The sequence below is a fragment of the Ursus arctos genome, unplaced genomic scaffold (assembly GCF_023065955.2).
Source record: "Ursus arctos isolate Adak ecotype North America unplaced genomic scaffold, UrsArc2.0 scaffold_5, whole genome shotgun sequence".
NCBI classification, from domain to species: domain Eukaryota; kingdom Metazoa; phylum Chordata; class Mammalia; order Carnivora; family Ursidae; genus Ursus; species Ursus arctos.
The window spans coordinates 52903607-52925790 of NW_026623067.1; the positions used below are offsets into that span (position 1 = coordinate 52903607).

A 22184-nucleotide genomic window follows, 5' to 3' on the forward strand; every position below is an offset into this window, starting at 1 on the left:
CACAGAATGGGAAAAAAATATTTGCAAACCATTTACCTGATAAGAGTCAGTATCGAAAATATATAAGGAAATCATACAATCTAACGGCAAAAAACTAATCCGTTTTTTTAAATGGGCAGAAGAACTAAATAGACATTTTTCCAAAGAGGACATCCAAATGGTCAACAGGCATACAAAAATATGCTCAATGTCGCTAATTATCAGAGAAATGCAAATCAAGCCCACAATGAGATATCACCTCACACCTGCTACAATGACTATTATCAGAAAGACACGAGATAACTAATGCTGGCAAAGATGTAGAGAAAAGGGAACTCTTCTGCACTGCTGGTGAGAATTCAAATTGGTACAGCCACTGTGGAAAACAGTATGGAGGTTCCACCAAAAAAGAAAAATAGAACTACCATATGATCCAGTAATCTCACTTCTAGGTATGTATCTGAAGGAAATGAAATCACTACATCAAAGAGTTATTTGCACCTTATGTTTATTAAAGCATTACTTACAATAGCCAAGACATGGATACAATATAAATGTCCAAAGACTAATGAATGGATAAAGAAAATATCATATATATATATATATATATATACACACACACACACACACACACACACACACACACACACACACACAATGCAATATTACTTAAGAAGAAGGCAATCTTGCCATTTTCAACAGCATGGATGAAATTTGAGGACATTATGTAAGTGAAATAAGTCACACAGAGAAAGACAAACATTATATGATTTCACTTACATGTGAAGCCTAAAAAAAACCCAAACTCATAGAAACAGAGAGTAGACTAGTGGTTGCCAGGGGAGAAGGGGTGGGGGTGGAAAATTCAGGGAGGGAAATGATAATTGTCAAAGAGTACAAATTTCCAGTTACAAGATGAATAAGTTCTGGGATTTAATGTAGAGCGCATCAGTGACTATAGTTAACAATGCTGATTGTAAACTTGAAAGTTACTAAGAAAATAGATCTTAAAAGTTTTCTCCACCAAAAAAAAAAAAAAGGTAACTAAGTGAGGTGATGGGTGTGATAACTAACCTTACTGTGATAATCATTTTATAATATATACATACATCAAAACATCACACTGTACAACCTAAACTTACACAATGTTACTTGTCAATTACATCTCAATAAATCTGGGGGTGAAAAAGAAACAAAACAGAAAAAAGAATGAGCTCCATTTAATATGGGTAAATTACCTAATTAATTAACCCCTAAATTATTAGGAAGGGTTTCAAAACCAAAAATGTAGCACTAACTAATGTTCTTTAATACTGAAAAACTCACTACATGTAGATACTAGTCACTGGCTACAAAGGAATGTTGACATATCAGGATGCCCATCTCCATCCCAGAACCCAACTCTGTCAGCTCCCTGAACATATAGATTACTTTCTCAAAGAACAATAGCCATCGAAGGCTCTGTCTCATCACTAAACAAATATTTGCTAAGCACCTATGGTAGTGATCAATCAGCAACAAATTCTACCCAAAAAGAGAGGACAAGTGTTAGGAAGATGACATGCATATAACTATAATATACAGTAAATGCGATAAATTTGATAAGAAAAGTGTTCAAAAAAGTGCCATAAGAAATAAGAATGAACATGCTCACCAAGTGTCAGAGTAGAAACTGTTTTCCAAACAAGATTTCTGGAGTTTAACACAAGTCAGTGGCAATGCATTCTTTTAATATGTGCTTTCCAAACCAACAGTTAGTAACACATCTTTTGTAAGTATGACTCCAAGGAAAACAGGGTTGTTTTTTTTTCCCTTATGTTGTCGAATAATCTTTCCAAAATGAGGCTGATTTTATATTTAAGAGGACATAAAAAGAGTAGTCCTATTAATTCTAGTTAGCTTTATTTCTTCCTTGTTCATATATAGCGAAATTGTGTAGTTACAAGAGTACAAAGAGTAAGTCATTCCATATTATGGCCCTAGAGTTAACAGGGATGGAGAGCTATATATGAAATGACAAGATTCATCATCATTCATGTCACAGACTGTTTTTTTTCCAAAGATGGTCCTAATGACATCTCCCATCCACCTGTGACTTTGACATACCTCTCATCAAGAGGTGGAATCTAAGTTTTTCCCCTCTTGAATTTTAGCAGGCTTATGACCAGAGAGGCAAGGTCACAAAAGCCATTACACCTTCTGTTTCTTTCCCTCAAGATGCTGGCTTTTGGAACTTCCATGTGAGCAGGCTGGATGCCCTAAGGCGAGCATGCTGTTAAGAAAGCCCAAACTAAACCACATACAGAAACCACATATAGGGAGAAAGATGTCCAGTCAGCCCCCAGATGCTTCAGCCCCCTTTATCAGCTCTGGCCACAGTCTAGTTGCAACCACATTAGAGATCAAGCCAGCACTACTCAGCTGAACCCTTCCCAAATTCCTGACCCAGGGAATCTGTGAGCAATAATAAAAATGACTGTTGTTTTAAGCCACTAAGTTTTGGGGTGATTTGTTATGCAGCAACAGATAACTAAAACATGTCAGCATTTCAGGTAGTGAATACTGAATAATTTCATGGACCGGTTTGAAAAGGTACGTCAGGTAAGGAACTAAAAGGTGTGAAAGTCATGCTGAGTGTTTACTGTAATCTCACTCAAGATTCCACAGGGCTCTTGATTTTCAAGTTTCACTCAATAACATCGATCTAACATGAACTCCAAAGCAAAAAATCATGGAGCACATGTGGTAAAGCTAACTTTGGTCTGTTGAAATGAGGTAGCAGTAGTATTAATAGAGCTACGATTCCAATAATTGGGCCTATCTACAAAGTTCTAGAGTCCCAGCTTCTGATTTATCTCTCTAAGAAGATTATATCCAATAAGATCATATCTACTAAGTATACCACTTAATAAATTATGAAGTGCTTTCATGTACACGATATCATTTGATCTTATAAATAATAATATGACATGGCAGAGCCTCGTAGAGAGAAAACTGAAACTCAGAAAAATTACACAAATTACGCAGGATTGAAAAACTGGGGGTGGGGGGGAAGGCATTTAATCCAGGCAAGCAGAAGACTAGGACCACTACCCTGACCTGAGAGCCAAGACCTAAGTATGTGCATGAAATACACAAGACACATTAGACTCTAATTGTCACTGACCATGTGGTGCACACTATTAAGAGTGCCACGCTTCAAGGAACGAAGACTCAGGTGTATATTAAATACTATGCTCTTAAAGTGTTACACTCTTTTGCTTTTAAAATACCCTCCTCTAAAAAACTTGCACTTTTATTATTCTCTGGATAATCACTAAAGGCTATTCCCAGGACTAGTCTCAAGAGCCCAGTAATTTTTTAAATGTTAAACAAAGTAGGTGCTATTTCAAAGTCCAAAGGTTTGATTTAATGAATGCCAAGCATCTCAAATCCACAGGAAATTTTTTTAACACAACATTGCTGGATATCCTCTGAAGAGGAAAGTTAATATATGAACTAAATGGAATTCTCATTGAGCTCCCAATACTGCTTATCAGGGCAGAAGAGATTTGTTATTGTTATTGTTGTTGTGCAGTGTACCCAAACACTGAATATTTATAGGAAAACAAGCTTTTTAAATTCTTTGCCCTGTTTTTTGCCACTAACCACCCCTCCCCAACCATTGGAATAGTTCCATCTCCTTTTAACAACTTCCCATTAAACCTCATGAACCATATCCTGTACTTAATGGGCTGTTAATATTTTAAAGCTTCTGTAGTTCTACTGTAAATCCCTGGTCCCTTTTGCAACACTGAAAAGGTATACCAAAAATTCTTCCAAATTGATGGTACAAAAAACCCCACACAACTTACATTGTAACAGTTAAACAGTAACTTGTACTATTACAATAAAATCATTACAGGATACCAGGCACAATAATTATAACAACTGTATAGCTGAAAACAACTAAGTATAGTTGGGAACATAGAGGTATTTTACTGGCTTCGAGCCACATACTTGTCACATTAGCCCACCATATGCCACAATGCACTTGCTTAATCACCAGAATGGCACTTCAGTGCTTAAAAAATAAGTAAATACCATTAAGGTAATATGCCAAGGGACTTTAAGCTGATTATTTATTTCCCTTTAGAAAATGAATAGAGACAAAAAATAATAAACTAGTTATCTCAAGAAAGCAAACTAGATCTTTAAAAACATCTTGCCCTTCCCCCTCTTTTTTGAAAAATGATTAAACAGTCCAGATGATGTCATCTCTAGTTTCTATTACCCTGTTTTTATGCATATATATACAGCCTTTTTAATAATTCTTGCCAAAAACTGGAATGAGATAACAGTCTTCATCTAAGTAAAACATCTAAGTTCAGAAAAAGAAACATTATGATAAAACTTATAGGCCTTAAAATGTCTTGGTTGATCATGAGATAAAAAAGAAAGCTATACTATCTGATTGGAACAGACCTTTCCTATCTATGGCCACCCAGTTTCTGCCCTGGTCCCTCCACTCCTCACCTACCTCATCCTTGCTACGAACCTCACCCCTCCCGCCCTTTCTACCTCTCCAATCTCCTCTTAAAGATTTCACAGCAAAACATTGTGCAATTGATTTATATTGCTATTATATATATTTACATTTATAAATTATAAAATTATAAAATAAGCATCAGCCTACCTTATATCCAAACTGGTGTGAGTTTGTTTGTTTGTAATGCTCCACAATCATTCATGACATTTAACTTCAGTTTTCTTTTCTTTTTGTTTTTGTTTAATTGTTTAACCCTTGACAACTTTCTTCTACTTATTTTTCTTCTCTCTTAGGTCCATTAAAAATTTATACTATTTTCTTCTTGAATATTAAATACACATTCACAGATGAATTATATCTATATATTAAATATATATACATAGGTTATGCTATCCATGCTGCCACACTTTTCAAGAGGTTCACTATTTTCTTAAATACTTGATGAACATACTAACCAGTAATTACATAATGCATCTCTGGGAAATCACTGGGACGATTTCTTTTTCAGAAGCTCCTTGTAAGAGTTCAAAAGACTACTTTGGTTCTGTAAGGTCATACATACTTTTTAATTTCATAATATCTAAATTCTATTAGATTTGACTCCCTTGGATTCTTTTTTTCACCCTAGTTCCTTAGCAATAAAATGAAAAACCGGACAAAGCAATTTCTTTTTCTTCTTCTTTTTTTTTTTAGATTTCCTTATATATTTTATGGTGTGGGGAAGGGACAAAAGGTAAGAATCCTCAAGCAGACTCCCTGCTGAGTGTGGAGCCCCACACAGGGCTCTATCCCATAACTCAAGATATCATGACCTGAACCAAAACCAAGAATCAGACATTCAACTGACTGAGCCACCGAGGCACCCCGTAATTTCCAAGAGCCCTTCTAACACTAAATTCCTATAAAGAGATGCCTTAAATAACGAACTTAGTACTTCTAAAGAAAGAAAGACTGAGGGAGATGAATGACTTAAACCTTCAAAGTCCTAGCTTCATCATGGATCAAGTTCCTACAAGCTTTGCCATTTGGGTTAATTGCAAGATGAAGATGGACTGCTAGAAACAAGTTCAAGACTATGGATAACATACAACAACTCACCTAATATAATCCCATAATTTATAAGAACTCTTTTTGCTCCTTATGTGATCTTCCTTTTTTTTTTTTTTGACAGCTTGTTATTTTTTAATGTGTAATACTTGAGGAACATGAGGATTGCATTCAACATTGTAACATTGTTTTAAAAAGAGAAAGCAGATCAGTCATCAAGAGCTCCCAAGTGAATTGCATCTTCTTAACCTCCATGCTTGTCCTCTTCGATCTCGGGGTGTAATTTGATGAGATCATCAGTTCGAAGAATGGTAATTGCAGCTTCTGTTGCAAACTTCGAACTCTTCACTTTCACTATGGTTGGTTCAAACACCCCTGTTTGTTTGTTGTCTCAAGGTTTACCAATGACCAAATCAAGACCCACCCATTTTAGATTTTTGCGTTCTGGGTTATTTTGAGCCTCATTATGGAGAGCTCTTAACTTTGCAACCAGATCTATGGAGTCAAGCTTGGGCAGGATTAACTGCCAGTGTGTTAGAACAACAAGAAGAGATCTTGCAAACTCCGCAATAGCAAGCTGTTCCCGAGACCCCACGCTGGTTTGCATATACCTTTCTCAGGGTATATGGAAAGGGCTGCTTCTACAGCACCCACACCTGGAACCACAGATTTTGACCCAAAACTCTATTCACCACACAAAGAGCATCATGTAAAGAGCGCTCCATCTTGTCACACATGAAATCATTTGCCCCACGTAAGATAACTGATGCAGATGTATGAGCCTTAGTGTTTTTGATCAAGATCTGCTCATCCTCATAAATTCTCTCCTATACTACCTCTTCTGCTTGTCCCAAAATTGAAGATTCAAAAGTTTCTTCTCCTTCCAAATTGGCCAGGGTTGACGGAACAGTTGCTCCAGAAGCTTTAGCGATGTGTTTAAGGTCCATTTTAAAAACTCTTCTAACTGCCATTGTGCCCATCTCCACAAAATACTTCAGACCAGTGGTTAGAGTAACGTTGGTACCGGTAGCCAGGATCTTCTGGATCCACTCCTTGCTGATAATCGGATTCTCTCTGTCTAATCTGGTCCAGTTTCTCAGAGTCTGTAATAGCCGCCTGTACACCAAGCTTCATTTTTGTTTTCTGCAGGCTGAAGTCAAGGCAAGCAATTTTTGCATTAACTATTCTCTTGGGCATGCCCTGGGATTCCACCACACAGTTGAGTGCATAGCCGCTGATGAGTATACTCTCCATCTGACTGCTCCCATGGGCTTTCAGAATATTAATGGAATTGACTGGATAGCAAGGCTGGCCTCTTACATCTGTGTATTTAACTGCAAGTACAGCATCTACTACCATATTGGCAAAGAAATCACCATTTATTCCAATGATTTTGGAAGACACAGGTGTCTTAGCAGCATAGATCAGGTAATCTCTTCAAAGTTCATCTGTGTTAATAATTAGATTTTCACTGATGTAACACACTGCCTCCTTGCAAGCAAGTCGATAGCTACTAATAACTAATTTGGGATGAATTTTCTGTTTCACTAGTTCATTTGCATTTTTAAGAAGTTCTGCTGCAATAATAACCACTGAGGTGATTCCATCTCCCACTTCTTTGTCTTGCAGATCAGCTAGCTCACAAAGAACTTGAGCTGCAGGATATTCTACCTGCAATAACTTCAGGATGGTTGCACCGTCATTAGTAATGGTTACATCACCAATATCATCCACCAACATTTCACCCAAGCCAACTGCACCAAGAGAGCTTTTTACGATATTGGCAATCGAAGCCGCAGCCATAACGTTCTGGGAGCGAATCGCTCCCCAGGGCTATTCTCCGAACACAGACAAAGGCCGCTCTATCTTCACGGCGGGGTACATACACGTCGAGTTTCACCCTCACCACGGGCAACCAGCATCTGGGGCCCCAGGCCCTGCGGTGGGCACAATAGCCTCGGCAACTGCGGCGCGGAACCAGGTTACGGCTTGGACTGCGCCCGAGCGAGACCGCAGGGACTGCTGGGAAAACCGCTCCGCCGGCCCGGCCGCGGGGCAGGGCGGGAAAAAAAAGAAAGGGTTGGGGGTTGATGTGATCTTCCTAAAAATGATCTCCGCTCATTAAAAAATATCAATTGGTTTTGAAGATATTTCAAACACATCAAATTTTTAATTTCTCTCCTCCGTAAGCCCTAGCCTTGACCAATTTGTTAGATAATTTCTTCTAATATGCTTAAACAAATAATAGAACAAATCTTTTTTTTCGTATGTTAGTTTTAATCTTTTTCACCTACCCTCATGGGAACTTTATTTTCTCCCTTTGGGAGAAATATTTAACAGCAATTTTCTTAAAATCTCATTTCATTTAAATCAAAAGAATAAAATACATGCTATTCTGATTTCTTAAAAGTACCGTATCCGTACATTAGAGCAGAGTTAAAATAATCAGGCACCATAAACATATATTCCATCTTCTGTGAAAATAGAAAAAAATACTCAGCATCCCACACTAAAATACCATTTGGGTTCTTAAAAATAAACTAAATTAACCCTTATTCTATTCTTTTCTGAGACAACCTCAATTCTTCATCTTCCTCCTCTCTCAGAACAGGTATTTTTCATATAAGAATCCATTGCCCAGATCCTTATATCTTATACTTTTCCACAGTTATTACGGTATCTAACAAAATGATTTGCACAAAGAAGATATCACCTTTCCAGGTCACTCTACTTCATTCTTTCCTCCACTTCTCTTTATTCCTTTCCCATCCCTCCCTCCCTCCCTCTCTTTTTCTGTCTCCAGCATCACTTGTCATAACTCTCAGTAACTTCAAAACCAAGTTAAATCACTCTAATACCCTGGCCGCTCATTTATACAGAATCCTTATTTTCAGCAGTCTTGCCCTCCCTCTGACTCAGGCATAGTCATAACCAAGATCTTGTTATTACTGATTTCAAGCATTCCACTCTCTGACCATCTTTCATCTTCCCAGTTTCTCACCACTTTTCATTGTTCCTCATCATCTTCATGTAATTATTCCCCTCTTTACCAGGTAAGCCTGGTAAATACCATTAAATACGATGATCAAGCATTATCACCCCTTCCATGCATATACCCTTTATGTCCTTTTCCCTTTTCTCCCTCCAGTGCACTCACTTGCAAAAACCCCAATTTTAGGGAAATCCAAATCTCCACCTATCCTACACTTATACCCAACCAGGTGAATGTGACTGAAGAAAAAAACCTTAGCATGTTCACTGATTTCAGTTTAAATACAAGAAGTAACCTCAAGTAAGCCCTTAGCAATTCCCAACAATGCTACTACATTTCACTAGTCACTGTCTTACTTTCCTCAGTGATTAGTTCATAGTTCTCTCTTCTCAAATCTTCAATATCTCCTCCTCCTTATTAACTTTCAGTTAATTGTTCCCTGTTTCACTGAGGACATAAAAGCAGCCAGAAGAAAACTTCCAGATGCACCCACACCAAATATGACGAACTATATTCTGATGCATATATTCTCCCTTCCTTCCTGCTATGATGAGTTCATTCTCCAGGACCCTTGCTATCCAAGGACACTGCCTCATGTAGTTTTGGATCCTACCCCTTGAAGACTTCTCAAGGGCATTATAACTGCAGATTTCCACACTCTCTCCCATACTATCAATTTTTACCTTTGATTATTCTCATTATCATACAATGTATACAAACATACATACATGTAATATTTCTCCATCCTAGAAAGCAAAACAAGTTAAAAAACAAAACCTCCATGGTCTCCATGACCCCTCAGCTAATGCCTGACTTCTCTCATCTGATAATAGCGAATCACTGAAAAAAAAACCTTTGTATATCCAACGTCTCCACTTCTTTTCCTTTCGTCCCCCCCCCCCCCCCACAAACTCATTCCAGCGAGGGTTTCATCACATCCTTCCTTGAAACCACTCTTCTCAAGATTACCAATTGCCTCATTTTAATCTGTCAGGAGCATCTGATACAGGTGACGATGCTCTCCTCCTTGAAACACTTTCTTCACTTGTCTTCCTGAACTCCCTCCTCTCTTGGTTCTCCTACCTTAGTGATTGCTTTTTCTCAGTCTCCTTTCTTGATTTTTCCTCTGTTTCTTGGCCTCTAAACTTTAAAGTAATCCACACTCAATTTCTGGGCCACTTCTTTTCTCTACATGCTCTTACTTCCTGGGCAGAGCTAATCGAGATCAATGGCTTTCAATACCATCTAAAAGGTGATGTTTTTTGACTACAGTGCTATCCTCCCTACTGAAAGCTAGACTCATGTATCCAGTTGCCTACTTGACATTTCCTCTTGGTTATCTAATAAGCAAGTTAAAATTTACAAGATTAAGAACTCTTGATCTTACCAAACCTATTCCTCTAGCATGCTTGCCCTTCTCCTGTAAAAAGCAACTCCATTCAACCAGTTAGTCAGCCTAAAACTTTATGGAGTTTTCATTTACTACTCTCCTTCTCTTACACTCCCATTCAGTACATTGGTAAAAATCTGTTGAATCTGCCTTCTAAGTATATATTTATAATGTGACTCCACTGCCACCACACTGCTCTAAGCTGCCATCATGTCTGACTGGAAATGGTGAATAACTTTTAACTGGTAACTCTGCTTTCACTCTTGTTTTTCTACCACATGTTATATATGTAGAAGCCAAAATAACCTTGTAATGCCTTTCTTTCTCAGAATAAAATATTGTCTTTACTATGGTCTCTAAGGTCTTCCATGATCCGCTCCTTGAAACTCTCTGATCTTATGTTCTACCTCTCTCCCATTTACTTGGCAACTGCTGTACTGGCCCCTTGGTTTTTCCTGCATATGTTTAGCCTGCTCTTGCCTCAAGGCCTTTATTCATCCTGTTTCCTTTGACCAGAATGCCCTTCTCCCAATATCTACCTGGCTTACTCCATCACTTCAATTTAGTCCTTAAAATTAAAATATCACCTCGTGGGGTGCCTGGGTGGCTCAGTTGGTTAAGCATCTGCCTTTGGCTCAGGTTGTGATCCTGGGGTCCTGGGATGGAACCCCACATCCGGCACTCTTCTCAGCAGGGAGCCTGCTTCTCTCTCTTCCTCTACCCTTCCCCCTGCTCGTGCTCTCTCACTCACTTTCTCTCTCTCAAATAAGTAAATAAAATCTTTAAAAAAAAATAAAATGTCACCTTATGAGAAGCCTCCTGACCACCTTATGTAAAATAGCAATTAACACACATGTATATAAACACATACTATAACTCTCTAGACTCTAACATCTTCATGCATTTATCACTAGCTTACTCCATATTCAATTATCTTGCTTTTCATCTGTGTCCCCTACTAAAATGTAACCTCTTCAAAAGACAGCAGGAACTTTATTTGTTTACTTAGAATACACAGTACATAAGTGCTCAAAAAAAAAATAAATTCATAATTATTACACATTTTCCCAATTTAAAATCTCTGTTTAAGAATCTTCACCCAAGGGCACCTGGGTTGCTCAGTGATTAAGCACCCAAGTCTTGATTTTGGCCCAGGTCATGATATCAGAGTCGTGAAATAGAAGCTGACAAGGGGCCCCCTGTTTGGTGGGGAGTCTGCTAGAGATTCTCTCTCTCCCTCTCCCTCTGCTCCTTATTCACTCTCTCTCATTCCCGTGCGCTCTCTCTCAAATAAATAAATAAAATCTTAAAAAAAAAAGGATTATTCACCCAAGTTCTCAATTATATCCAGATGTGATATACCAAATCCTAAAAAAAAAAAATTAATAAACCTTTACATCATAGTATTGATACCATACGTTCATTAATGAATTTTAAAAATATCTTTGACTTATTTTTTCACCAGAAGCAGTGTAAGTTACTTAAATGTTTTGGCCTCTATGATAATCACATACTCTAGAAAAAAGAAAACTTAGTATATGTGATTTCAGAAAGTTAGTGACAACTCCATTTGACTGAATTTATCATATGTTTTCCTAAAAAGATACTTACACTTGGAAGAAAAGAAGAAAGGCAATATTGGAAGCAAAGAAAGAGTGAGAAAGGGCACCAAAAAGGGAAGTTGGGAGTCCCAATGATGAACTTGTCCATTTCACAGTGCTCAAGTCCCAGACATTGTAGGTAACCAACTATGCAAATTGCCTGTGTAGCATGAAAAATAACATGTTTTCTTTTTTTGAGATTTTATTTATTTATTTGAGAGACAGAGAGAGAGGGAGCAGGAGTGGTGGGGAAGGACATCAGGAGCAGAAGAGGGAGAAGCAGGTGCCCCGCTAAGCAGGGAGCCCGATGCAGGGGTCGATCCCAGGAGTCAGAGATCATGACCTGAGCCGACGGCAGATGCTTAACTAACTGAGCCACCCAGGCACCCCAATAATACGTATTCTTATATAAATTATTATTACATATAAATTCAATCACATTACATTTAGTTTATATTGAGCTACTCATAATTCCTTAAATTGAATAAATTATGGCTACAAGTTATAGTGAATAATAGTTGTTAGCTTTCTTTTTCTCATGTTATATACTGAATGCGTCCTCTCCCCTGCCCCTTGCGAAAAATTCGCATGTTGAAGCACCAACCCCTAATCAGGTTTAGGGAGGTAATCAGGTTTAGATAATGTCATGAGTTTGGTCTTCATGATAGGATTAGCGTCCTTAAAAGAAAAGGAAGAGACCAGAGTACACTTTTGCTCTGCTCTGTAGAGAAAAAGGCAACCGTCTCTAAACCCGGACAAGAGCTCTCTTTGAGGAACAGAATTGTCCAGCACCTTAATATTGAAGTTCCTTGCCTCCTGTGATAAATAAATTCCTGTTTTTTAAGCTTACCAGTCTATGGTACTTTGTCATTGCAGCCTGAACAGATTAAAACAACTTATACAGAACAGAATGTTTAAAATCCAAATTTTTGTGGTGCCTGGGTGGCTCAGTTAGTTAAGTGCCTTTCTTCGGCTCAAGTCATGATCCTGGGGTCCTGGGTTCAAGCCCTGCATTGGGCTCTCCGCTCAGCAGAAAACCTACTTCTCCCTTCTACTTCTGCAGCTCCCCCTGCTTGTGCTCTCTCTCTCCCTCTTTCTCTCTGTCAAATAAATAAATAAAAGCTTAAAAATAAATAAATAAATAAATAAATAAATAAATAAATAAAATACAAATTTTCATAAATAACCCTAATCTCAAAGAAGTCTATTCTCTTTTATCAGCATTTTCTTCCAGTAGCCTCCCACCTTCTACATAGTCTGTTTGGTTGCCAATCCTTCCACATACGCTATCTGGTCATATCAATTGGAGTATGAGTAACTAAATGAGCTTGTCAGGTTGCCATAAGGTAGGCAAAACCATAGATAAATATGGTGCATCTTTTTGCTGGTTTAATTTTATTTAAAAAAATAGGGGTATATTGGGGAAGGGCAACAAGAAAAACAAGTTAAATGGTAATTGAAATCATTTATATTAAAATAAATGTGAATATATTATGGAATACAGTTATAAAGAAGTCTCAAGAGAAATTATTTGTGGAAGATTGTCACAAGCTAAACTTCCCCTGCAGATTAACCTGTAGATCACTTTACTATGCCTTTAAGAGTGGGGAAATTGGGAAATAGAGATGCCCTACTATGTATTCCAATCATAAATCTCCTACCAAATCAATTAATCCCACTAGGGTACTAAATACTAATAATAGCTATCATTTACAGAGTGTTAATTTGTACCAGGCACTGTTCTAAGATATTTACAAGAATTATGTAATCTTGGGGCACCTGGGTGTCTTAGTCGGTTAAGCATCTGCCTTCCACTCAGGTCATGATCTCGGGGTCCTGGGATAGAGCCCATGTCGAGCTCCCTGCTCAGTGGGGAGTCTGCTTCTCCCTCTTCCTCTGCCCCTAGATCCCCCACTCATGCTCTCTCTCAAATAAATAAATAAAATCTTTAGTCAAGATTATAATCCCCATTTTATAGGTGAGGAAAATAAAGCACAAAGAAGTAATTTACCCAAGGACACATGATTAAAATAGTGATACAAGGAAGATCTCTAATGTTATAAATAATTTAAAATATGATATATTCTATAAGCATGTATATTTTAAAAAGTGAAAACAGGAATATCAAATGCTAAAAACCTTTAAGAGCCAAGAAATTAAATTGTAATAGTAAACTGACAAACACTAATGTAGAGACTTACCTATTAATAAAGTTAGTCCTTGGAAGAGTGAATTAAGATTACAAAGTTAGTCATTGGAAGAGTAGATTAGGATTGTAAAATCACATATATATTAGTACTTCTTGTGCAAACACACACACACACACACACACACACACACACTACTTGACCATATACACATGATTTTATATCATAAGACAATGACCTAAAAATATTTTTAAGACAATAATCTTATTACTCTTACCTTGACAGTAAGTTATAAGCTATTTACATGTTACACATTCATAGACACACATCACTAATAATATATCCCTACAGAAATAAATTTGGAGAAGAGGGTATTTTGTATATATCTGCTTTAGATAAGATTACAGGTGATTTGTGTTGGAGATACAATATATGATAGTTCAGTTATTAGGGTATTATATGTCAAAAAAAAAAAAAACCCAGGAAAGATTGCCAATGGAAAACATATATTTGATACCAAATAACAAAATAAATTAAATGAAACTAAATATGATTAAAAAGCAATAACTGAAGTCATTGAAGACCATACTAATTCAAAATAACACCAGTAAAGTGTTTTTCTGAAAATACAATTGTTTGCAGCTGAAAATATTTAATATTAATTTACATTCCAAATCATGTGTATCTCCATATTCTCTACTGCACTGCTTAATTTTATGAGCATCTAGTTTCAGGAAACCTTTATAAATTGCTTAGTAGTTTGCTAATAAACTACCCTAACCTACACATCAAATATAAAAGTTCATGAAACTACCTTTACTTTTCTATAACAACCAAGAAAAAACTTGACTTTTTGCTCAATTTGTAGCCTCTCAAAATGACCTTATAAGACCTAGCAACAGGTCTCCGTATCTTCTTGAAGAATCACTGTCTACAACTATAGGCAGGCTCAGTGTGACATCCTCTCACACAACAAAGCTTTCTCTAAAGGAACTCTGTGGTAAGCCTATATTTTTCTAAGTCTCTTTCCACTTTTAAGAAAATGAATAAATGAAAACTTGGCATGATACCTGTGCAAGATTGCAAACCTTAACATAAACTGTCGGTCACAGTTTTCCCAGGCAATTTTCTTCTGTAGGGCAATGTATTACTCAGGTTTTCCAGAAACATTTCCAATAACAAGCACTGTAGGGATTTTTTTAAGTAAACCTTTTTTTCACTATTATCTATAAACATCCATTTGTAAAAAAAAAAGATTACTATTTAAAATAAGACTTAAAATATAAGCACTTTTAGTAATCATTCCTAATTGGCCAGGTAAATTTTATAATGCAGTATTCTCTATCCTCTGAGAATGTTTTCATCTAATGTTCATTCCTAATCCCACAAAAAATTACATTTGTAGCTTGATGCTATAAAGTAAAAGACACTTTACAATAAAATATATCCTTTCCTTAACCATTTCAATAATAAAATTAATAAAGGACCAATAAAAATACACATTCTACAAGTTCAGTAGTCATTGAAGATGGCTATTCTACTGGTATTTTAGGTCAATCACATTCCTTCTCTAAACAATTGTAATTTCATTTTGCCTCCACTATATCAGGACTCTATTATCATAATTCAATCAACAGATGAATACTAAATGCTTACTATGGGAAACAAATTAAACTATAAACTTGCCCTTAGGGAGGCAAGGCTAATACATTTACATGTATAGCTATAATACTAGAGGGAAAGTGACAAAGGTGCTGTGAGAAAGTTTAGATAAAGCCATATGAGAGATAAGAATATGGCTGGTTTCAAAAAAAAAAAAAAAAAAAGAACATGGCTGGTTTCTTGGGGGTAAAAGAGAGAAATTCTAAAAGGATTTGTCGGCATTTGAGCTAGACAATAAAGGACAGATAGAATTTGGGGATGATTCAGAATAGGGAAAGAAGAGCCCAAGTACAGGAAGATTTCTCTCCCTTTTTTAAAAAAAGATTTCATTATTTATTAGAGAGAGAGAGAGAGAGAGGGAGTAGGGGCAGAGGGAGAGGGAGAGAATCCAAGCAAACTTCCCAATGAGCATGGAGCCTGAGGGGGGGCTCACTCCTACAGCCCCAAGATCAGGACCTGAGCAGAAATCAAGGTCAGATGCTTAACCAAGAGCCACCCAGGTGCCCCAGGAACACTTTCAATTGAAGGCATAAACTGTAAAAATGCATTTTGTAGACAGGAAGGACAAGAAGTATCCTTTGTGGGGCACCTGGCTGGCTCAGTCAGTGGAGTGTCCAACCCTTGATCTTGGGGTTGTGTGTTCAGGCCCCATGTTGGTGTAGAGATTACTTAAAAATAAAATCTTTAAAAAAGAAAAAAAAAAAAAAAAAAAGAAGTATCCTTTGCCCTTACTTTACATCATATACAAAAATTAACCCAAAATAGATTAACAGCCTAAATATAAGAACTAAAGCAATAAAAATTTTAGAAGGAAACATGGGATCAAATTTCTATGATCTTGTATTAAACAATGGTTTCTTAGATATAAAACCAAAAGCACAAGCAACCAAAAACAAAAATTGGAATTCATTAAATTTTCAAACTTTTGGGCTTCAAAAAGCATTACCAAGAATGTGAAAATCCAAGGAATGGGTAAAAAATATCTACAATTCATATATTTGATAAAAGCCTTGTATACAGAATATATAAAGAACTACCACAAATCAACCGGAAAAAACTTTACCATCTGATTCTAGTTTACCTTCTAACTTTAACCTCCATTAAACCTAATACTTTACATTGCCTTCAAAGGTAGCCTCTTTCTTAAAAAAAAGAACAACAACTATAAAAACATTGAAAACACTGATATACCATAAAATTCACCTTCTAGAAGTGTACAATTCAGTTGTTTTAGTATATCCACAAAGTGTTGTGACAATCACCACTATGTAATTACAGAATACTTTCATCATCTCATAAAGAAACCTGTAAACATCAGCAGTCACTCCCTATTTGTCCTCAGCCATAGACAACCACTAAACTACATTCTATTTCTATGGTTTTGCTTATTCTAGACATTTCACACAAATGGAACTATATAGTATATAGCCTTTTGTGTTTGGTTTTTTTCACACAGCATAATGTTTTCATATTTGTTCATACTATAGCATGAATCAGTACTTCATTATTTTTTGGACTGAATATTATTACACTGAATGGATATATCACATTTTAGTTTCCATTCATCACAATGGACTTTTAGGTTGTTTTTCCTTTCTAGCTATTACACGTAATACTGTTATTAATATTAGTGTACAAGTTTTCTGTGGACATATGTTTTGTTTTTTTAAGATTTTATTTATTTATTTGAGAGAGACAGAGCATGAGCAGAGAGAGCGACAGAGGGAGAAACAAGACTCCCCACTGAGCAGGGAGCCCAATGCGGGGCTCGATCCCGGGACTCCAAGATCATGACCTCAGCCAAAGGCAGACACTTAACCAACTGAGCCACTGAGGCGCCCTGGGAGGTTTTTTTAATTAAAATAACCCATTGATTTTTTCTTCCTATAACTATACTTCCTTACCATTACTATCTTTAGTAGCATTCTTTTTCCTCTTTAAACAACATTCGAACTTTAGACTCAAATTCAATTCAGAATTAGGTAAAAGATTGAATAGCCATTTCTCCAGAGGGATATACAAATGGCCAATAAGCATACGAAAAGATGGTCAACATTATTAGTCATTAGTGAGAAGGAAATCAAACTACAATGAGATACCACTCCATACCCACTAGAATGGCTATAACCAAAATGACAGAAAATGACAGCTGTTGCTAAAAATGTAGAGGAACTCTCATACACTGGGGGGTAAGTAAGTAAGAATCAAATAAATTGGGTAACCTAACGGACTAAAAATAAAATTCTCTTTAGGTTCTCCAATTTTCATTAATAGTATTAAAGTAAAATTTACATAAAATCCAACTACAGTGTAGTACTTGGTAACTCTTCTCTAATATTAAAAATAATTATCCTATTCTGTTTTAATACATGCAATTTGGCATTTTATATTTTAATTTTTTTAAAAATAGGACAGACATAGTGAAGAGAAGGGCCATATGCACCCCAATGTTCATAGCAGCATTGTCCACAATAGCTAAATTGTGGAAGGAGCCGAGATGCCCTTCAACAGATGACTGGATTAAGAAGATGTGGTCCATATATACAATGGAATATTACTCAGCCATCAGAAAGAACGATTACCCAACATTTGCAGCAACATGGACGGGACTGGAGGAGATTATGCTAAGTGAAATAAGTCAAGCAGAGAAAGGCAATTATCATATGGTTTCACTCATTTATGGAACATAAGAAATAGGGAGATTGGTAGGAGAAGGAAGGGAAGAATGAAGGGGGGTAAACAGAAGGGGGAATGAACTATGAGAGAATGTGGACTCTGGGAAACAAACTGAGGGCTTCAGAGGGGAAGGGGGTGGGGGATTGGGATAGGCCGGTGATGGGAATCAAGGAGGGCACATATTGCATGGTGCACTGGGCATTATATGCAAATAATGAATCATGGAACATTACATCAAAAACTAAGGATATACTGTATGATGACTAACATAATAAAAAATTATTATAAAAGAAAAAAAATAAATAAAATAGGCTCTATATCCAGCATGGAGCCCAATGTGGAGCCCAACATGGGGCTTGAACTCATGATCCTGGAATCAAGACCTGAGCTGAGATCAAGAGTAGGATGCCTAACCAACTGTGCCACCCAGTCACCCACCTGCAATCTGGCATTTTAGATTTAAATCTTTGATAACCTCATTTCACTTTTCTTTTCTCTTAAAGCAATCTACAAAGAATGTTTTAACCAGTTAAAATCAGCAACTCAAAAGATATGTTATTGCTGCTAATGATGATTTAAAAATATCTAGTGTTGGCGTACCTAATTGGTTGAGTCAGTGGAGCATCCAACACTTGATCTTGAGGTCGAGAGTTTAAGCCCCACATTGGGTGTAGAGATTACTTAGGAAGGAAGGAAGGAAGGAAGGAAGGAAGGAAGGAAGGAAGGAAGGAAGGAAGGAAGAAAGAAAGAAAGAAAGAAAGAAAGAAAGAAAGAAAGAAAGAAAAGAAAGAAAGAAAGATCTGGTGTTAAATCTGGAAAAAGTCTTTCTTTTGTATTTTAATATCACATATTGGACAGTGGTCACCAATTTATTTTACATAAAATGAAAGCGTTTTAGAAATTCATCACCAATTTTTTTTTTCCAAAGTAATCCCATCCTTTCTGGTCCCCCCTACCATAATATCACCTCCCAGATCCTATGCATCTAACTGAGTCAGCCCCACCACTCCTCTTATAAAATTCTTACACATACATTTCTCAGGGTCTCTACCTTGCCTCCCTCAATGCATTCCTCATTCCTCCACAAACTTTTAAACTTTCATAAGGCGATACTTCTAGGAACTCATGGTATAAAACTGTCCCAGAATTTCCTTTCTCCTCATTTCTATCTCAAGTATCCTTTGTCTTTCTTAGCCTCTAAATCTGACACCTTACTTTCTTAGCCCTTTTCCTCAATAATTTTTGAAGCTCCACCAAAACCCTAAGATCCAAAATTATTACATTTTATTCTATTGATTCTTTATTAGAAAATCTTCAATTTTGGGGGCGCCTAGGTGGCACAGCGGTTAAGCGCCTGCCTTCGGCTCAGGGCGTGATCCCGGCGTTATGGGATCGAGCCCCACATCAGGCTCCTCTGCTATGAGCCTGCTTCTTCCTCTCCCACACCCTCTGCTTGTGTTCCCTCTCTCGCTGGCTGTCTCTATCTCTGTCAAATAAATAAATAAAATCTTTAAAAAAAAAAAAAAGAAAATCTTCAATTTTTAAAATGTGGATTTGCTGGCTAACAGATACATGAAAATATGCTCAATATCACTCGGCATCAGGGAAATACAAACCACAATGAGATACCACCTCACACCGGTTGGAATGGCTAAGATTAATAACTCAGGAAACAACAGATGTTAGGGAGGATGTGGAGAAAAGGGAACCCTCTTACACTGTTGGTGGGAATGCAAATTGGTGCAGCCATTCTGGAAAACAGTATGGAGGTTCCTCAAGAAGTTAAAAATTCCACTACCCTGGGGCGCCTGGGTGGCACAGCGGTTGAGCGTCTGCCTTCGGCTCAGGGCATGATCCCGGTGTTATGGGATTGAGCCCCACATCAGGCTCCTCCACTATGAGCCTGTTTCTTCCTCTCCCACTCCCCCTGCTTGTGTTCCCTCTCTCACTGGCTGTCTCTATCTCTGTCGAATAAATAAATAAAATCTTAAAAAAAAAAAAAATCCACTACCCTAACTGAACATAATAAAAAAATAATAATAAAAGAAAAGAAAATTCACACTCAATTTTGAAAAAAAAAAAAAATACAACTACCCTACAACTCAGCAACTGCACTACTAGGTATTTACCCAAAGGATACAAAAATTCTGATTCAAAGGGGCACATGCACCTCTATATTTATGGCAGGCTTATCAACAATAGCCACATTATGGAAAGAGCCCAAATGTCCATTGACTGATGAATGGAAAAAGAAGATGTGATACACACACACACACACACACACACACACACTCACACACTGGAATCTTATTCAGCTATTAAAAAGAATGAAATTTTGCCACTTGCAACAATGTGGATGCAGCTAGAGTTTATTACGCTAAGTGAAGTAAGTCGTCAGAGAAAGACATTTGCCATATGATTTCACTCATATGTGGAATTTAAGAAACAAACCAGATGAGCATAAGGAAAGGGAAAAAAAAGAGAGGGAAGCAAATCATAAAAGACTCTCAACTACAGAGAACAAACTGAGCGTTGATGGAGGGAGGCGGGTGGGGGACGAGCTAAATGTGTGATGGGTATTAAGGAGGGCAATTGTTATGATGAGCACAGGGTGTTAGATGTAAGTGACGAATCACTAAATTCTACTCCTGAAACCAAGATTACCCTATATGTTAACTATCTAGAATTTAAATAAAAACTTGAAACAAAAAATGAAAATAAAGAATAATAAAAAATAAAAATGTAAAATCTGCTAAAATTAAAATTCTTAGACAAATTTATGTTCTCATTTCAGAGGCACAAGTTAAAGAAGAGCTAGCTACATGTAGGAAACATTGAAGACTTTAGCAATATAATTAGACTATATTATATTTAATCATAATTGTAATGAATATCCCAACAGTAACCTTTTACTTTTTACTCCCTACACATTTCTCTAAATTACTGGGAGGTAATTCTAACATAGTGGAAAGGAAAAATATTTAGCTCACTTGTCATCACTGGATTTCAAAGACAATATCGTAAAGGCAATCCTTTTGTCAGATGCAAATTATTATCAATATTAACATTTGTGACACTAATAATAATTGATATTACAACTGTAATGCAAATTTTTATATCTCACTCCTCAATATTGGCATGGACAGCAGTGTCTAAATTTATTATATACTTTTTTAAAACTTCTATATAACTTGAGTATGATTGTCACAGGAGAACTGTGAATCACTTGCTATTCATGTTATCTTTCCAAAAATGATCAGTGGCAGCTTACAATTATGTGAACATGTATAAATGAAGAGAAGTAGAAAAATAAAAGTTATGAAAAAGATGACATAATAATTACAGGTTGCTTTTATGGGTCAGTCAATTCTACAAAACAATGAAAGTATTTTAAAATGATTTCTGAGAAATCAGGGCAAATTTCGAGAAATACACAGTAGGCTGCAAGATTCACTACAGCACCAACATAGAAAATGTTGAGTTTGTATTTATAGATCATACTTCCCTCAAATGAATGGAAAAATCTACCTTAAAAAGCTACTGTAAAAATGAAATAAACAGCATCAGTGTAAGATGCATAAAAATTATTACTTTTTTAAAAGCCTCTTGATTGCTTTTGTTTCTTCCCAAAGTAATGTCCTACTGGCACACACAAAACAATAAAATATTATGGAAATACATAAGTGATGGTTCCCTATAATTCCCTCCCAATCCCACCTCTGGATTAGTTTGAAAGACTGTAAATTTAAGCAATTTCTTGTGTGGGGGTGCCTGGGTGGCTCAGTTGGTTGAATGCCTGCCTTCGGCTTGGGTCGTGATCCTGGGGAGCTGGAATTGAGTGCTCCCCCCTTTGCTCCCCCCACCACTCATGTTCTTGCTCACTCTCCTCTCTCTCTCTCTCTCAAATAAATAAATAAATAACTTAAAAAAAAGAAAGAAATTTCTTGTGTGTGTGTGTGTGTGTGCGTGTGCACGCACAAAAAAAATCAAAAGGTTCCAAGCATTTCTATTGGAAAATAACTATATTTGAAAAAACATTCTGTATTAACAGAATACATAAATATGATCTCTGTATACATACTCCAAACTCAAATTAAATCATCAACTAATTAGATCAAGGTAAACACAAATCAAACTGTTTTCTGCAAAGGGAAAACATTCT

General features: G+C 36.7%; 1 protein-coding gene and 1 pseudogene across 2 annotated transcripts in view; both read right to left on the reverse strand.

The window, feature by feature from the left end:
• The window catches only part of ADAMTS6 (ADAM metallopeptidase with thrombospondin type 1 motif 6), a 290690-nt gene that overhangs the window by 213847 nt on the left and 54659 nt on the right, over window positions 1-22184 (reverse strand). The gene's annotated exons all lie outside the window — the stretch shown is intronic.
• On the reverse strand, window positions 5763-7438 carry LOC113255285 (T-complex protein 1 subunit alpha-like; annotated as a pseudogene).